This window comes from Gadus macrocephalus, chromosome 18, assembly GCF_031168955.1.
Source record: "Gadus macrocephalus chromosome 18, ASM3116895v1".
In the NCBI taxonomy this organism is placed as follows: domain Eukaryota; kingdom Metazoa; phylum Chordata; class Actinopteri; order Gadiformes; family Gadidae; genus Gadus; species Gadus macrocephalus.
The window spans coordinates 18,724,427-18,737,984 of NC_082399.1; the positions used below are offsets into that span (position 1 = coordinate 18,724,427).

Consider the following 13,558-nt stretch of genomic DNA (forward strand, 5'->3'; position numbering starts at 1 on the left):
TACAGTTGTGGTGGTCATTTATTAAAATTATCTAACAGTAACATATGAATAAAAGTTGTAGTTTCCTACAACGAGCCCAGGCCCAGTCTTATTGTATTAACCACTCTAGATTTATTATTAACTACATGGGACAAGGGTTACATCTATAAATGAGTAATGCCAGGATATGTTGGCGGTTTCCAATAAGGATGGCCAGGTACTCAAAAGATGTGAAGTCACCGAGTGAACATACTGTACAGGGAAGTTGATTAGAGAAGATAACTGCAAGTCCCCCACCCGTTCTGTCTTTCCTAGCGGAGAATAAGAAGCTATAGTCAGGGGGAGACGCCTCACTAAGAACAGCACTGGCAGTGGACGCCTCAATAAGAACAGCACTGGCAGTGGAGGAAAGCCAACATTCAGTGAGGAAAAATAAATGCAGCCCATAGTGAGTAATAAAATCATTAAAGGTCCCATGACATGAAAATCTCAATTTATGAGGTTTTCTAACATAAATATGAGTTCCCCTAGCCTGCCTATGGTCCCCCAGTGGCTAAAACTTGCGTTTGGTGTAAAACGAGCACTAGCTGTTCTGCTCGCCTTTGAAAAAAACGGAGGCTCAAGCGCGCTGATTTGGAAATCTGTGCTCATGACGTCATGAGGAATCTCAGCTCCTCCCCTTACTCTGCCTGGCCCGCCCAGAGACGTTGGCCCGCCAATGAGACTCGACCGTGCGAGCGCCACGTGTGTGTGTGTGTGTGTGTGTGTGTGTGTGTGTGTGTGTGTGTGTGTGTGTGTGTGTGTGTGTGTGTGTGTGTGTGTGTGTGTGTGTGTGTGTGTGTGTGCGTGTGTGTGTGTGTGTGTGTGAATACACACACTGTAACGCAAGTGTTTCTTGTCGGTTCTTTGACGTGTCTTGTATTTCCACAACGAGACTGTCGTGGGGGTTATCTAAGCCATGGTTGAGAAGGAATTGGGGGAAAGGAACTTTGGTTTGACTCGCTGAAGTACATGAACTGCGACATGCCGCCGGTTGCCGCGAGGCACCATCGCCCGGCAGCGGGCAGCCGGCCGCAGGCAGCGCGCGGTTCAGTCGACTTCAGGTTGATGTGGAAGAACCAGAGACGTCGCAGAACCCGACAAAGTCGTTTGTGATTCATAATATCGTCTGGAGGCGCACACAATATGTTATATGATATAGATATCTATGTATTATATGATATTATTTAGATATAGAGCTCCAGGACTGTAACGCAAGTGTTGTACACTTCCTTGTTATTTGGATAACCGTTCTGCTGTTGGTGTGATGGGGCATAACACGTCTGGTATTTCTACAACGAGACTCGTATTGGGGGTTATCTCAGCCAAGGTTGAGAATGAATTGGGGGGAAGGAACTTTGGCTTTGACTCCCTCAAGAACATGAACCACGACATGGAGGAGAAAGGGATTGTTGGCGGCGAATGTCTCCCGCTTGAGCCCCGCTGAGGGACCACCGCCGGAGGCGGAGGTGCATAAGCGCTGCCCGGCAAAGATCCCTTTCTCCTCCTTGTCGTGGTTCATGTTCTTGAGGGAGTCAAAGCCAAAGTTCCTTCCCCCAATTCATTCTCAACCTTGGCTGAGATAACCCCCAATACGAGTCTCGTTGTAGAAATACCAGATACGAGAGTCCGACGTCACACCAACAGCAGAACGGTTATCCAAATAACAAGGAAGTGTACAACACTTGCGTTACAGTCCTGGAGCTCTATATCTAAATAATATCATATACATAGATATCTATATCATATAACATATTGTGTGCGCCTCCAGACGATATTATGAATCACAAACGACTTTGTCGGGTTCTGCGACGTCTCTGGTTATTCCACATCAACCTGAAGTCGACTGAACCGCGCGCTGCCTGCTGCCGGCTGCCCGCTGCCGGGCGATGGTGCCTCGCGGCAACCGGCGGCATGTCGCAGTTCATGTACTTCAGCGAGTCAAATCAAAGTTCCTTTCCCCCAATTCCTTCTCAACCATGGCTCAGATAACCCCCACGACAGTCTCGTTGTGGAAATACAAGACACGTCAAAGAACCGACAAGAAACACTTGCGTTACAGTGTGTGTATTCACATTGATGTGGACGTTGAAGAACCAGGAACGTCGGAGAACCCAACGCGGTCGTTTGAGATTCATAATATCGGCTCACACAGCTTTTGGCCGTGATAATATATATTATATGATATAGATATCTGTGTAGGCTATATGATAATATTTAGATATAGAGCTCCAGGACTCCCGTGTGTTCTCGAATATTTACAGAACACGGCTAAAGGCTGTGTGCGGCTCGCCATTGCGATACATCCACTGTAAACAGAGAGCATGGTGGCTGCAAGCTGCTCAGGGCCACACCCCCACCCTCCTCCTTGACACGCCCACCGAAACAGCGCATTTGGGGGAAGCTCAATGTGCGACTGGCTCGGAGTGGCTGTAACTCTGCACCACGGCTGAATTTAGGGAACGTCTTTGAATACTGTGTTAGTTGCCCACTAATACCTATATTAAAGAATACATAAAATAGCATGTCATGGGACCTTTAATATAGGATGTCTTGCTGGAGAGTGACCTAATGTTAAGTAAAGCACAGCTGAGGTCGGCAGGTGGAAGAGCTGGGGGGACAGGAACTGATTTTATACTAATCAGGTTAGATGTGACCCTCCCATGAGTGCTGGAACGATTAACTTTACTGGGATCAAGATTGTTGCTATGAGGACAGTGAGAGCGTTTCGACAGGATGCAACGCCTGTCAGTAACTCTAATAGGGATATGAGTGCAGATAGAAGTTGGAATTGACATTGGAAAAGTGGTATGAGGATTTGCTGCAGGTTTTGCTGCTGCAAAAGAACTAGGTGGAGTAAAGGGGCCAGAAGTGCAAACATTAAAGATGACAGCAGGACCCGCACTGTCAGAGACAGTGTTGTGACAGGAAGACAACGTGTGCAGGGCAGAGTCTTGCTGGGAAAAGCATCATTTCAGGCTGAAAGCAATGAAGTTAATAAAATTGCTTGTTCATCTTTCAGACCCTTTCCTATTCAAGTGTAAGCCATCAAATTTGAAGAGATCACGCTCAGTCCAGAAATAGTCAAAATTGCTGATAAAACCCAGGCCTGTTGCAGTGGTGAAGTTCTGCATCCACGTGTGCAGACTGAAAAGTCGGCTAAAACGCTCTGAGCTTTTGAGCAGGGTGGGAATAGGGCCAGAGAGAACACACCTCTTCCCGAGGCTTTCAACAGTGTGAATCAGTGACTCAAGATCAAGGTAAAGTTTGCAGGAGCGTCTGGACATGACGTAATTTGTGCCAGTGTGCAATAGAACAGTGTGAACAGATGGGTGGAGATCAATAAGGACAGGTATCAGTTCTATAAAGTCAGTAGTAATCCCACCAGAGAGACAGTAAGTAATGGAGCCTGGGAGATGCACATTTCTGATGATAGTCACCAAGTATAAGAATTTCAGGAGGTTGATTCTTGCAGCCATTGTCATAGACTGACAATTTAGGAGACAGGGAGAGATGGGAGTTGCCAGGGTTTTCAGGATCAGTAGAAGAGGGATTAGCGCCCCCTACGCAGATGACGTCATCATTGCGCGTCGGGGCGAACGGACCCACTCCAGGCAGTGGGAACGATTGCTGCGGGGCAGGTAGAGGAGGCCAGTCTTCTGAAAGGGATACAGATGAAGGGGATGAACACCTTGGACGTTTATCCTGGGACATTAGTGGACTAGATGGAGGGGTGCGACGCTTTCTGCGTCGGGAGATTGGCAGGATCGGTTGCTCCTGAGCGGTGAGTGAGGATGTAGCCGGTAGCCCAGCTAACTTCTCCAGTGGGGTGAAGAAGTTTGACAACGGGATGAAATCATCGTCGTATTCATCCAAGTCAGGAGAAAAGAAGGGGAGAGAGACCCGTCTCCCCTTCTTAACAGCAGTCGTCCAGGAGGAAGAGGGAGCATCCGATGTGCGGTGGTCAGCGTTGGCCAAGCTTGGACCATCCTTCTGCAGCGCTTCCACCCGGGCGAGAAGCGAGGATTGGCGCTGGAGGACATCATCCAGGAGGGTCGCAATGGAGCGAAGCTCTGACTTCAGGCAGGACAGCTCATGGTCCGCCGTAGTGAGTGGAGGCATACTACACAGTTCCCCAATCACTTCTTTCTCACGAGGAGAAATCTATCATGGGAGCTCTGGTGAACAAGCTGTCACAAAGGAGGCTGCGACTCCCCAGTAAGTCTGCTAAGAACCTGAGGATGGCATGCTTTAATGTTATAGACTCTCAAAATCTTGTGGAAACGGTGACACATCCATCTGTTGCCTTGATACTATACCTAATAGGTAGGTACCTACCTACCTATTCTCTTTAAGAATGTTTTCGACTGCCTAGCAGTAGACATATTGCAAATAGTTAACAACTCTCCAGTCAGGCAATTTCCCAAAAGCTTTGAAAACTGCAGTTATTAAACCCCTTTTAAAAAAGCGGAGCCTAGATGCCTCTATTATTAACAACTACAGACCAATATCAAATCTACCCTTCATAAGTAAAATCATTGAGAAAGTTGTCCTCCAGCAACTAAATCACTTCCTGGCATCAACTGGTTGCTATGACACCTTCCAATCAGGATTTCGACCCCTGTACAGCACTGAGACCGCCCTTATTAAAGTTGTAAACGACATCCGTCTTAACACAGACTCTGGCAAAACCTCAATACTAATGCTACTTGACCTCAGTGCTGAATTCGACACTGTAGACCATACATTACTTCTGGAAAGGTTAGAAAACAGGGTGGGGCTTTCAGGCACTGTCTTAAATTGGTTCAGGTCCTACCTACAAAATAGGAACTACTTTGTTTCCATTGGCGACTTTGTATCAGAATCAACCAACGTGACATGTGGAGTCCCACAAGGTTCGATCTTAGGACCCTCTTTATTCAACATCTACATGCTCCCACTAGGGCAAATCATGCAAAATAACAATATTGACCATCATTGCTATGCTGATGACACGCAAATCTATGTATCGCTATCACCAAATGACTATCGGCCCATAGATCGGCCCATAGATTTCCTTCAACTAAATGAGGACAAAACAGAGATAATTGTATTTGGTTCTAAAACGGAAAGGCTTAAAGTAACCCAACACCTTCACTCTCTGTCCCTGAAAACCTCAATCAAAGCCAGAAATCTAGGGGTTATCATGGATTCAGATTTACATTTTGACAGTCACATCACAGTCACACAGTTACAAAATCTGCATATTATCACCTTAAGCAAGACTTACCGCTACACCAAGTGGCTGCATTAGGGATAATATAACCTAACCCTATTATTGTAGACTTTGCATCCCTTCCCGTGTCTGTCAAATTATTTTAAAAAGTTATCTTAATTCGTAGATGACTTGAGTGACTTGTGTCATTTCTGTGGGGAGGAAGACACCTTTGATAAAACGGAAAACGTTACTTGGATAAGTAGCATTATAGGCCTACTGTAATATTGGCGCGCAGCCCCTATGAACCTGCACATATTTATAAGTCAGCCTAATGCTGCCTTCTTTTTTTTCAGATTGCGTGTGATGCCTGTCTGAGGTGGTTTCACACAGGGTGTGTAGGAAATCCAGCCATGGAGAGCAATTATGCCTGTTATGCATGCCTTCATGCCTGCGTCCAATAAATAGGCTACTAGGGCTGGGCAAGTTGACGCCTAATTAAGCGTTAACGCAATCTTGTTTGTTTTTTTAAAATGGACGCATTAAAGCGCGTTATTATTATTTTATTTTTTTAGGCCTACTTTGATTGTGAAAAGGTTTTGCCCAGAATGTCAACATTCTTTCTTGTTTTTAGTTCCGCTTACTGTACAGTCAATTACAATTGCAGTAAGTGACAGCCTGTTTACAATTCCCAAATCTGTGGCGCTACTTATTTGAATTTACCTCCACTTGTAGTTACTGTTGGTTTACAATTGCAGTAAGGGACAGCCTGTTTACAATTCCCAAATCTGTGGCGCTACTTATTTGAATTTACCTCCACTTGTAGTTACTGTTGGTTTACAATTGCAGTAAGGGACAGCCTGTTTACAATTCCCAAATCTGTGGTGTTCCGTAAATGACATATTCAAACCACACTGGGTGAGTCAATAAAACTCACTTGAGATCACTTGGCCAAGTTATTGTACATTTGGTATAAATGATAATGTGTCATTCAATTTGATATCTCATTCAACTTAATTTGGAGTGGATAAAAGTGTGATTAATCGCGAGTTGTCTCACCAAACAATGTGATTACAACTTGTAATCTTTGTCCAGCCGTAATGAATACATTATTGATGGAGATGGTTTCCCCTATTTTTGTCCTTTAATCATATTCCTTTGCAAAGATTGACAAGGAATGGTCTAACACAGGGGTTTTCAAAGTGTGAGAGAGTGAGCCCCCCCTCAGAGAAAAAAATTCAGCTGAGCCCCCCCCCCCAATTTTTTTTTCTAAATACCTGTGTTTTTTAACATATTTTTTAAACATATTTCTGAAACATTACAACATCTTTTTGCGTTTTTAAACAACACAATTACATTTACCCAACAACTTTATCTAAGCATGTTTTAGCTTAACCTTTTTTAAATACATTTGAACATCTTAATCTGTGTAAACCAATATCATCCGACTGCAGACACAAATGGGCGTTCCCGTGTCGTGGACGTTCTCGTTCACGCAGACTAAAACGCCCCCCCCGGCGTTCTCGTGTGGTGGGCGTTCTCATTTACGCAGGCTGGAACGCCCCGTTCTTCTTCGTCGATCTAGTATGGGCAGCATAGAACTGACGTTAGCGCCCCCTTCTTCGATCTCGTAATACGGGTACGTTAGCCAGCTAGGCCTACAGAATGTTAGCTTACATTTATGTGTCGGATCTCGGCCCACACTTTGCATCAAACTTGATGCAACACGATCATTACAGGGAGGCTCCATGATCTCAAGTTCATTATCTTCTGGGTTAGTATAGGTAGGGTATTACCGTATTAGGTATAAGTGCGATGTTTGATATAGTTGTTTAAGAATATGCCCAAATTAAATAATGAATAGATTAAAATAACACTTGGGACATTATGCAGTTCAAATCCAGTTACCAGACACTATGAAGGCTCAAACAGTAGGCCATTTGACTCCCAAGTGTTCACTTACTTTTCCCACTGAATGTTTTCAATAAAGACAAAATACAGTAATTGCTCTGTAACAATTAACCTTACAACATACATCGTAGGCACAAATGTATGTTATACATCGTATAGCATTTGTCACAAAAACAAAAAAGAAAGGAGTAATAAAATACCAGCATTTCTGGGCAGATACATTTACTACAGTAGTATGTACATTTACAAATGGAAGGGATTGCAAAAAAAGACGTCCCAAATAAAACAAAAAAGGAGTAATAAAAGAACATTATGCTAGGCAGACATCTTTTATGACAAACCTGCCATATGTAACGTTCCTCAGTACCAGGGGTGCGCTTGGCCAATTCTTCTTTTTTGAGAAGCCTTTGAGGCGTAGCGCAAGGCCACTGCCACAGCCTGCATTGTTGTAAATCTTTCTAACCGTTATGCATATGAGATTGTCTTTATTAAGCTTAATGTCCTCTGCCAAACTGTCATTTATATATATGGAAGGATGGAGAGGCTTGATTAGTTCTCGGAATGTGTTTGAAACCCTGTTGAACACGCCAAGCATCGCCATGTCCAGTCTCAGCGTCTCTTGTACAATTTGCTGAAGGACTTCGGGTGGTAAGAATGGCCTGTCCTCTGTTGTGCCAGATTGGAGCGTGTGGCTGAGATGGGGAGATGGAGAGGGTGAGCTTGGTGTGCCAGCTAGTCCTGCAGGGCTAGAGAGAGCGAGAGAGCCGAAAAAGAGTGAAGGAGAGCGAGAGAGAGGGAGAGAAACAGGGATTATAATCAACCTTCAATTCAATCACACAAGCCCAGACCAACCCTACCCACACCATTAAACAAAAAGGCAGTCACTGATCGATCAAAAGTCTGAGAAAGAGCAAGAGAGAATATACGTAAATAGAAAAGTATGGACATAGTATGTAATACCTTTCACTGCTTAGTGATTGGAAGGTGTGACTGAGATGGGGAGATGGAGAGGGTGAGAAGGAGCCAGCTAGTTCTGCAGGGCTAGAGACAGAGAGACAAGTGTATTGGCTACGATCTTTGTGAGCACCAAAAATAAGTAAATAGCAACATGGACACAGTATATAAACCTTTCAAGCATAAAGGTCTCCAACAGCAACCTGTCCAACCACCACCTCCTGATAGAGAGCATGTCCCCCTGAAAAGTAAAGTTATGCTTTAAATGACTTCATAGCCTAATACAAATTCATGTTACAGTACTGTTTAGCAGTGTACTATGGCAGTGTAAATTATTGTGAAGATGTAGCCATCTCCTCCCGTAAGTGCAGTACCTGAAGACAGAGTAATGTGTATGACCTATGATGCATGTTAATTGTAGCCTCCAGTAAGGATGACTAAATTATTAAAAGCCTTATATTTCATGCTACACATCTGATTGAGATTTGAAAGAACTCACCTCACTGAAATCATATTGCTTTTGAGGGTAGAATACATTGCGTACTGAAATTAACATACAAATGAGTTAGTTGTTTTACAAACTAGTCATCAGTCATCATTTCTGAAAATAATGCATCTCACCATCAGCATAAACACCCCACAGCTGTTGCTCTGATACTGGTGAGGTGCGTCCTGTGGTGGTAAAAGGGGAATGTGATTTGTCAATGATTCTTATTAGTATATAATGCTTATAAACTATAAAGTGATATCCACCCTCATTTTGTAGCTACACACAAAAAGTGCACTATGCACTTTCAACAAGCATTTAGCAGCAACCAGGGCCCATCAGCGTCACATAGGAACACTTCATTAAATCATAATAAACAATCTAGAGGCCTGCCTGTCTACCAGTGAATGCTACTCTACGAGATGCAATGAATCGTGCGCCAGCCACACGTTTTACCTCGTCAGCCAAGTAAAGTCCCTTCCAAGGTCCATTGGACAAAGCATGTGCCAGGGTACTGAAAAGGTTTGGAAGACGTGTGAGTTGCAATTCATATGCATCATCATCAACACGCTTCGGTTTCACCCAAGGGTGAATTAAAAGTACATGTTTTCCTAAACGTTGGTCATCAACGAGGTAATAAAGTAGTAACTAAGGGCACATCTATCATCTTTTTTTCAGAGTGCTAACGATCTTTATTCATTCGTTGCGCCGCGACCGAACTGACAGAATTCTCTGATATGCCATGCATGTAAACATACTAGTTAGTTTAGACGTACTAGTACGTTTACATGCACAGTTTAATCCGATGCATGTGTCACCACAACGAAGCAGAGTGGCCGCGATTTCATGCCTCTTACCATGCCAGCTGACACCTTAACATCCAACTTAACAATGTACTTTGGTAATGTTAACCTCACAGTAAAATAATCGGCAAAGCCTTCGCTGCAAACTTTACCCTCTACCTACAAACCGTCTTAAACGTTGCTGATTTCTGAATAGTATATGCAACGTTTATGGACGATAGCATAGCATTCGCTGCTACCGAACCATGCTTGTCACGAGTATTTATATCGGATTCGAATTCGTATACAACGATACCACAGCTAAATCAGTGATTTAAATGAGAATACTTCACAGCCAATGTTGTCAAATAAACAATATCATACTTACTGACATAATCTCTCATCATAACCCTTTCGTTTTTCTGGAAAGTTACTATATCTTGCGAAACTCACTCACCTCTTCTTGATTGATTGAAACGCTACAGGAACGCCTGATGGGCGTTTTTGTGTCATGACGGGAACGCCCGATGGGCGTTTTTGTGTCATGACGGGAACGCCCAAGCCTGCAGCTGGACCCTTCTCGTGTAAACTGCCAGTTTACAGATTCATTCAGGGTCCCCGACTCTGAATTTTCTGAGTCGAATCAGATCTGCCTTTTCAGTCCAGAGATTCGACTATTCGGCGGGAATGTTTACCGGCGTTGCTATTGTCGGAGATTAATCGAGATATAAAACACTTAGACTAATTTAAGAGAGTGAGTGCAAAAGAAATCGAGGGGTCCGGAGCAAGAATTGACAAAAGACTTTATCGTGCAGAAAAACAACAACGACAACAGCCTGAGTGGATCTATAGAGTCACTGCCGTTCACAAACTGCGGCGTCTTTTTATACACACAAACAAAGCAGCTTCTCCTTGAGGTGTCTGCCTCCATTCAGTCATAAATCCATCTTAACCTGAATGGTCAGCAAATAGACAACAAATGGTCAGCAAAGATAGCCCTGCTCCTTTTAGGGGGGGCTCCATCTGTTCTAAGCCCAGACACCTAGGCACCGTGTGTTTTCCACTATTAGGTATAAAAGACCTCATAATAATCACAGTTTACCATAGCATATAATCAGTAATTTCTACCACACTATGGTGACCTAAATTATTATAAGCAACTGAAAACGACGCCGGTTTGAAACTAAAACTGTGATGTCTTTAGATAGTATTGAAGATACAAGTGTGTAGATTTGTTTAATGGTTTGAACGATGGTAAACGGTTGAAAAAGGAATGAGTTACGATGTCTAGAAGTAGGTGTATCAGAATGGGCTGACGTCTTCAATGAAAACAGCTGAAAACGAAGCGGTATGAAACTAAAACTGTGATTCTGAAGACATTTTAAATTATATCGAAATTATGTTTAGATATTATTGAAGATACAAGTGTGTAGATTTGTTAAATGGTTTGCACGAAGATAAACGGTTGAACATTTATTTAGTTATGTTCATAGACCGCGGAACGTGTTTGAACAAGGGGGGGCCACAATCGCAAGAGGGGGTCACCAACATTTTAGGTCCGACATTATCCATAGCCAAGGCTATGCACGGTATACGAGGACACGCACGTAATGCCATCAGTCACGTCAGCCAGCACAGAACAGTGCAGAATAAAATGCACAAGAAAGGTACCTCGGTGGTCGGTGGTAACGCAACTGAAACTGCTTGCTTGTACCAGTACTAAAGAGAGAGAGAGAGAGAGAGAGAGAGAGAGAGAATGCGGATGCGGATGCACATCACTTTGCCAGGATGATTTTACTTTAAATGTCCAAACAGCCAACAACACTAATAACCCAAGTCCAAAATATGCCAGCACAGAAGTGCGCAAATTGCCAAAACAGTCAACACAGCACAGAAGGCTAGCCTACATAGATGAATCAATGGTCATGACTTAAGCCCACAACATGCCAGCACATAACTGTGCAGAATAAAATGCTCAATCAGCCAACAATACACAACAAAAGCACCACAGTAAGATGTTAACTCAACATAAACTCACTTGTATCAGTACAATGCAGTATAAAAACATTGAACAAAGAAGAGTGCACACGGCGGTGCTAATAAAACCATTGACCTACGCTTAAAACTTCCCAAAGGCCTGCCTGCGTCTGTCATTGGCCTGCACGAACTCCTTAGCGATGGCTGTCATGTCGATGTCCTCCAGAATGTCACGGTGAATATGGCAGTTCATCAAGTCATTCAGTCTTTTTTGTGTCATTGTGGATCGGAGGTATGATTTCAGTCGACGAAGTGTGGAAAACGAACGCTCTGCTGATGCCGTACTGACTGGGATGGTGAAAAAAAGTTTCAGAAGTTTGTGTACTTCGGGCAGCAGGTCTTTTGCGACAGGAACAGCATTCATTGCATTGCTTATTACTCTCACTGACAGTTTGTCATTTTGAAGTGCAGATGTCTTAATCGTGTCCGGCAACATGCGCAACTGTGCGGAGAGTTGATCAAAGTCAAAATCTTTGTATAGACACGTAATGGATGATGGGAGTGTCACCTCATCCCCGTTCCCAGCTGTCACTAGTAGCCTCTCAATGTCCACCACTACTCTGAAATCACGCTGGTCGAAGCGCCTATCCAGCTCATTGTCAATGATGTCCAACACCTCAAAATACTGCTTCCTGAAGTATTGTGATGCACCATCAAACAGGTGCTGTGTATCACCTCCAAACTTTTTGGGCAGTCTTGGTTGCCTGGGTAGCTGGGGGCGCTCAGTCAGATCGGTAGATTCCTCACTAACTGACTTGAAGAAGCTGTCAAATTCCTTGTCCGATCGTTGCCTTTGGATGAAAGCCCGTGTCACAGTGACTGCGCTTTGCGCATCTTGCAGCATTATGTTGGTATTTTGCAAAGTCTTGGACAACTGCTCAGTTGGGGAAAAAATCAAGTGCGCCAGGCGTAGACCGAAGTAGGTGCTGAATTTTTCATGCACAGCCAAAATGCCTGCAGCTTTTCGACCAGGTTCATCGTGTGATTCTTCCGAAAACTCCTCCATCGCAGTGGTAAGTACAGAGTAGTTGTCTATGACTGACTTCAGGGCCCTGCTTCTCACCGTCCATCTCGTAGGACAGAGCGTGCGAAGGTTCTGTGTTTCTGGTTTCAGCTCGGCCTTTAGTGACTGGAATGCGTTGTTTCGTTTGGGGGACTGCTTAATTAGCTGTGCCACATCATGCACAATGTCTAGTGCATCTCGAATCATTTTGCATTTCTTTGCAGCATCTTGAAGGCAGAGGTTTAAACAGTGCGCCAAACAGTGCACAAATATTGCTGCAGGATTTTGCTGTTTAAATCTAGCAGAAACTCCCCTCAGATGGCCGGCCATATTAGCAGCACCATCGTAAGCCTGCCCTCTGCATAAACCCGGTGACACATTGCATCTGGTCAGAATGTCGTTTAGGACATTAAAGATGGTCTGCGCATCTGTCTTGGGTAAATCGAAAAGCCCAATGAAATCCTCACGAACTGTGTACGCATCGTCAACCCATCGAAGCACTGTGACAAGCTGTTCTTTGTTGGATATGTCTCTGGATTCATCTGCGAGGATAGCATAATGTCCATCCCGAATAGGTGACAGCACTTTTCGTAAAACATCAAGTGAAATCAGGTGAATCATTTCATTCACTATGTCATGAGACATGTAGTTTTTGTCTCTGAGCCATCTGCTAATTGACGGACAGTCCTCTGATCGGAGCTGCATCAACTTGTACAAGTTACTGTTCTCGGGCTCGTTGCCGTCTATTGGAATTCCCTGGCCCGCCAGAAAACGTAGCGAAGATAGCTGCTTCAGCAGCATTTCTCTCTTAAGCTTCTGGTTTGACTGTAACTGTGTGTCCAACTGAGCTGCTACGCTGGGCTGCTGGGACACCAGAATTTGAAATTGAGCAACACTGTCTTTGTGATGCTTGCTGTTTGTATGCTCCCTGAATGTATCTACAGCATTTTTCCAATTGTTGAAACCGTTCACGGCAAAAGCAGGCTCGTTCTTACTCACCGCTAGGTTTTTCTTAGCACAGCAGCGACATTGCGTGCAGAACAGTTTCCCTCTGGTCTCACATAGAGTCAGCCAAGCAAAATCCTTGAACCACTGGTATTGCAAGGATCGGGTGCGTTGTGAAGAACCTGTCCCTTGCACCCTCTTGGTTCTTTTTAGCACATCGGGATTGC

The 13,558-nt window shown here is 44.1% G+C and overlaps 1 long non-coding RNA gene across 3 annotated transcripts; it reads right to left on the reverse strand.

Moving 5' to 3' along the window:
- Positions 1 to 7,603: 7,603 nt before the first annotated feature.
- LOC132446662 (uncharacterized) lies at positions 7,604 to 9,096 on the reverse strand. 3 transcript variants are annotated; one of them, XR_009522951.1, is made up of 6 exons: positions 9,021 to 9,096; positions 8,699 to 8,749; positions 8,577 to 8,620; positions 8,251 to 8,318; positions 8,084 to 8,164; positions 7,606 to 7,869 (listed from the first exon to the last, which is right to left on the reverse strand). It is a non-coding gene; the product is annotated as an uncharacterized LOC132446662 (long non-coding RNA). The 3 variants fall into 3 exon arrangements; XR_009522950.1 differs by having other exon boundaries at positions 7,604 to 7,869; positions 8,577 to 8,749; positions 9,021 to 9,066; XR_009522949.1 differs by lacking the exon at positions 9,021 to 9,096 and having other exon boundaries at positions 7,608 to 7,869; positions 8,577 to 8,821.
- Positions 9,097 to 13,558: the final 4,462 nt, after the last annotated feature.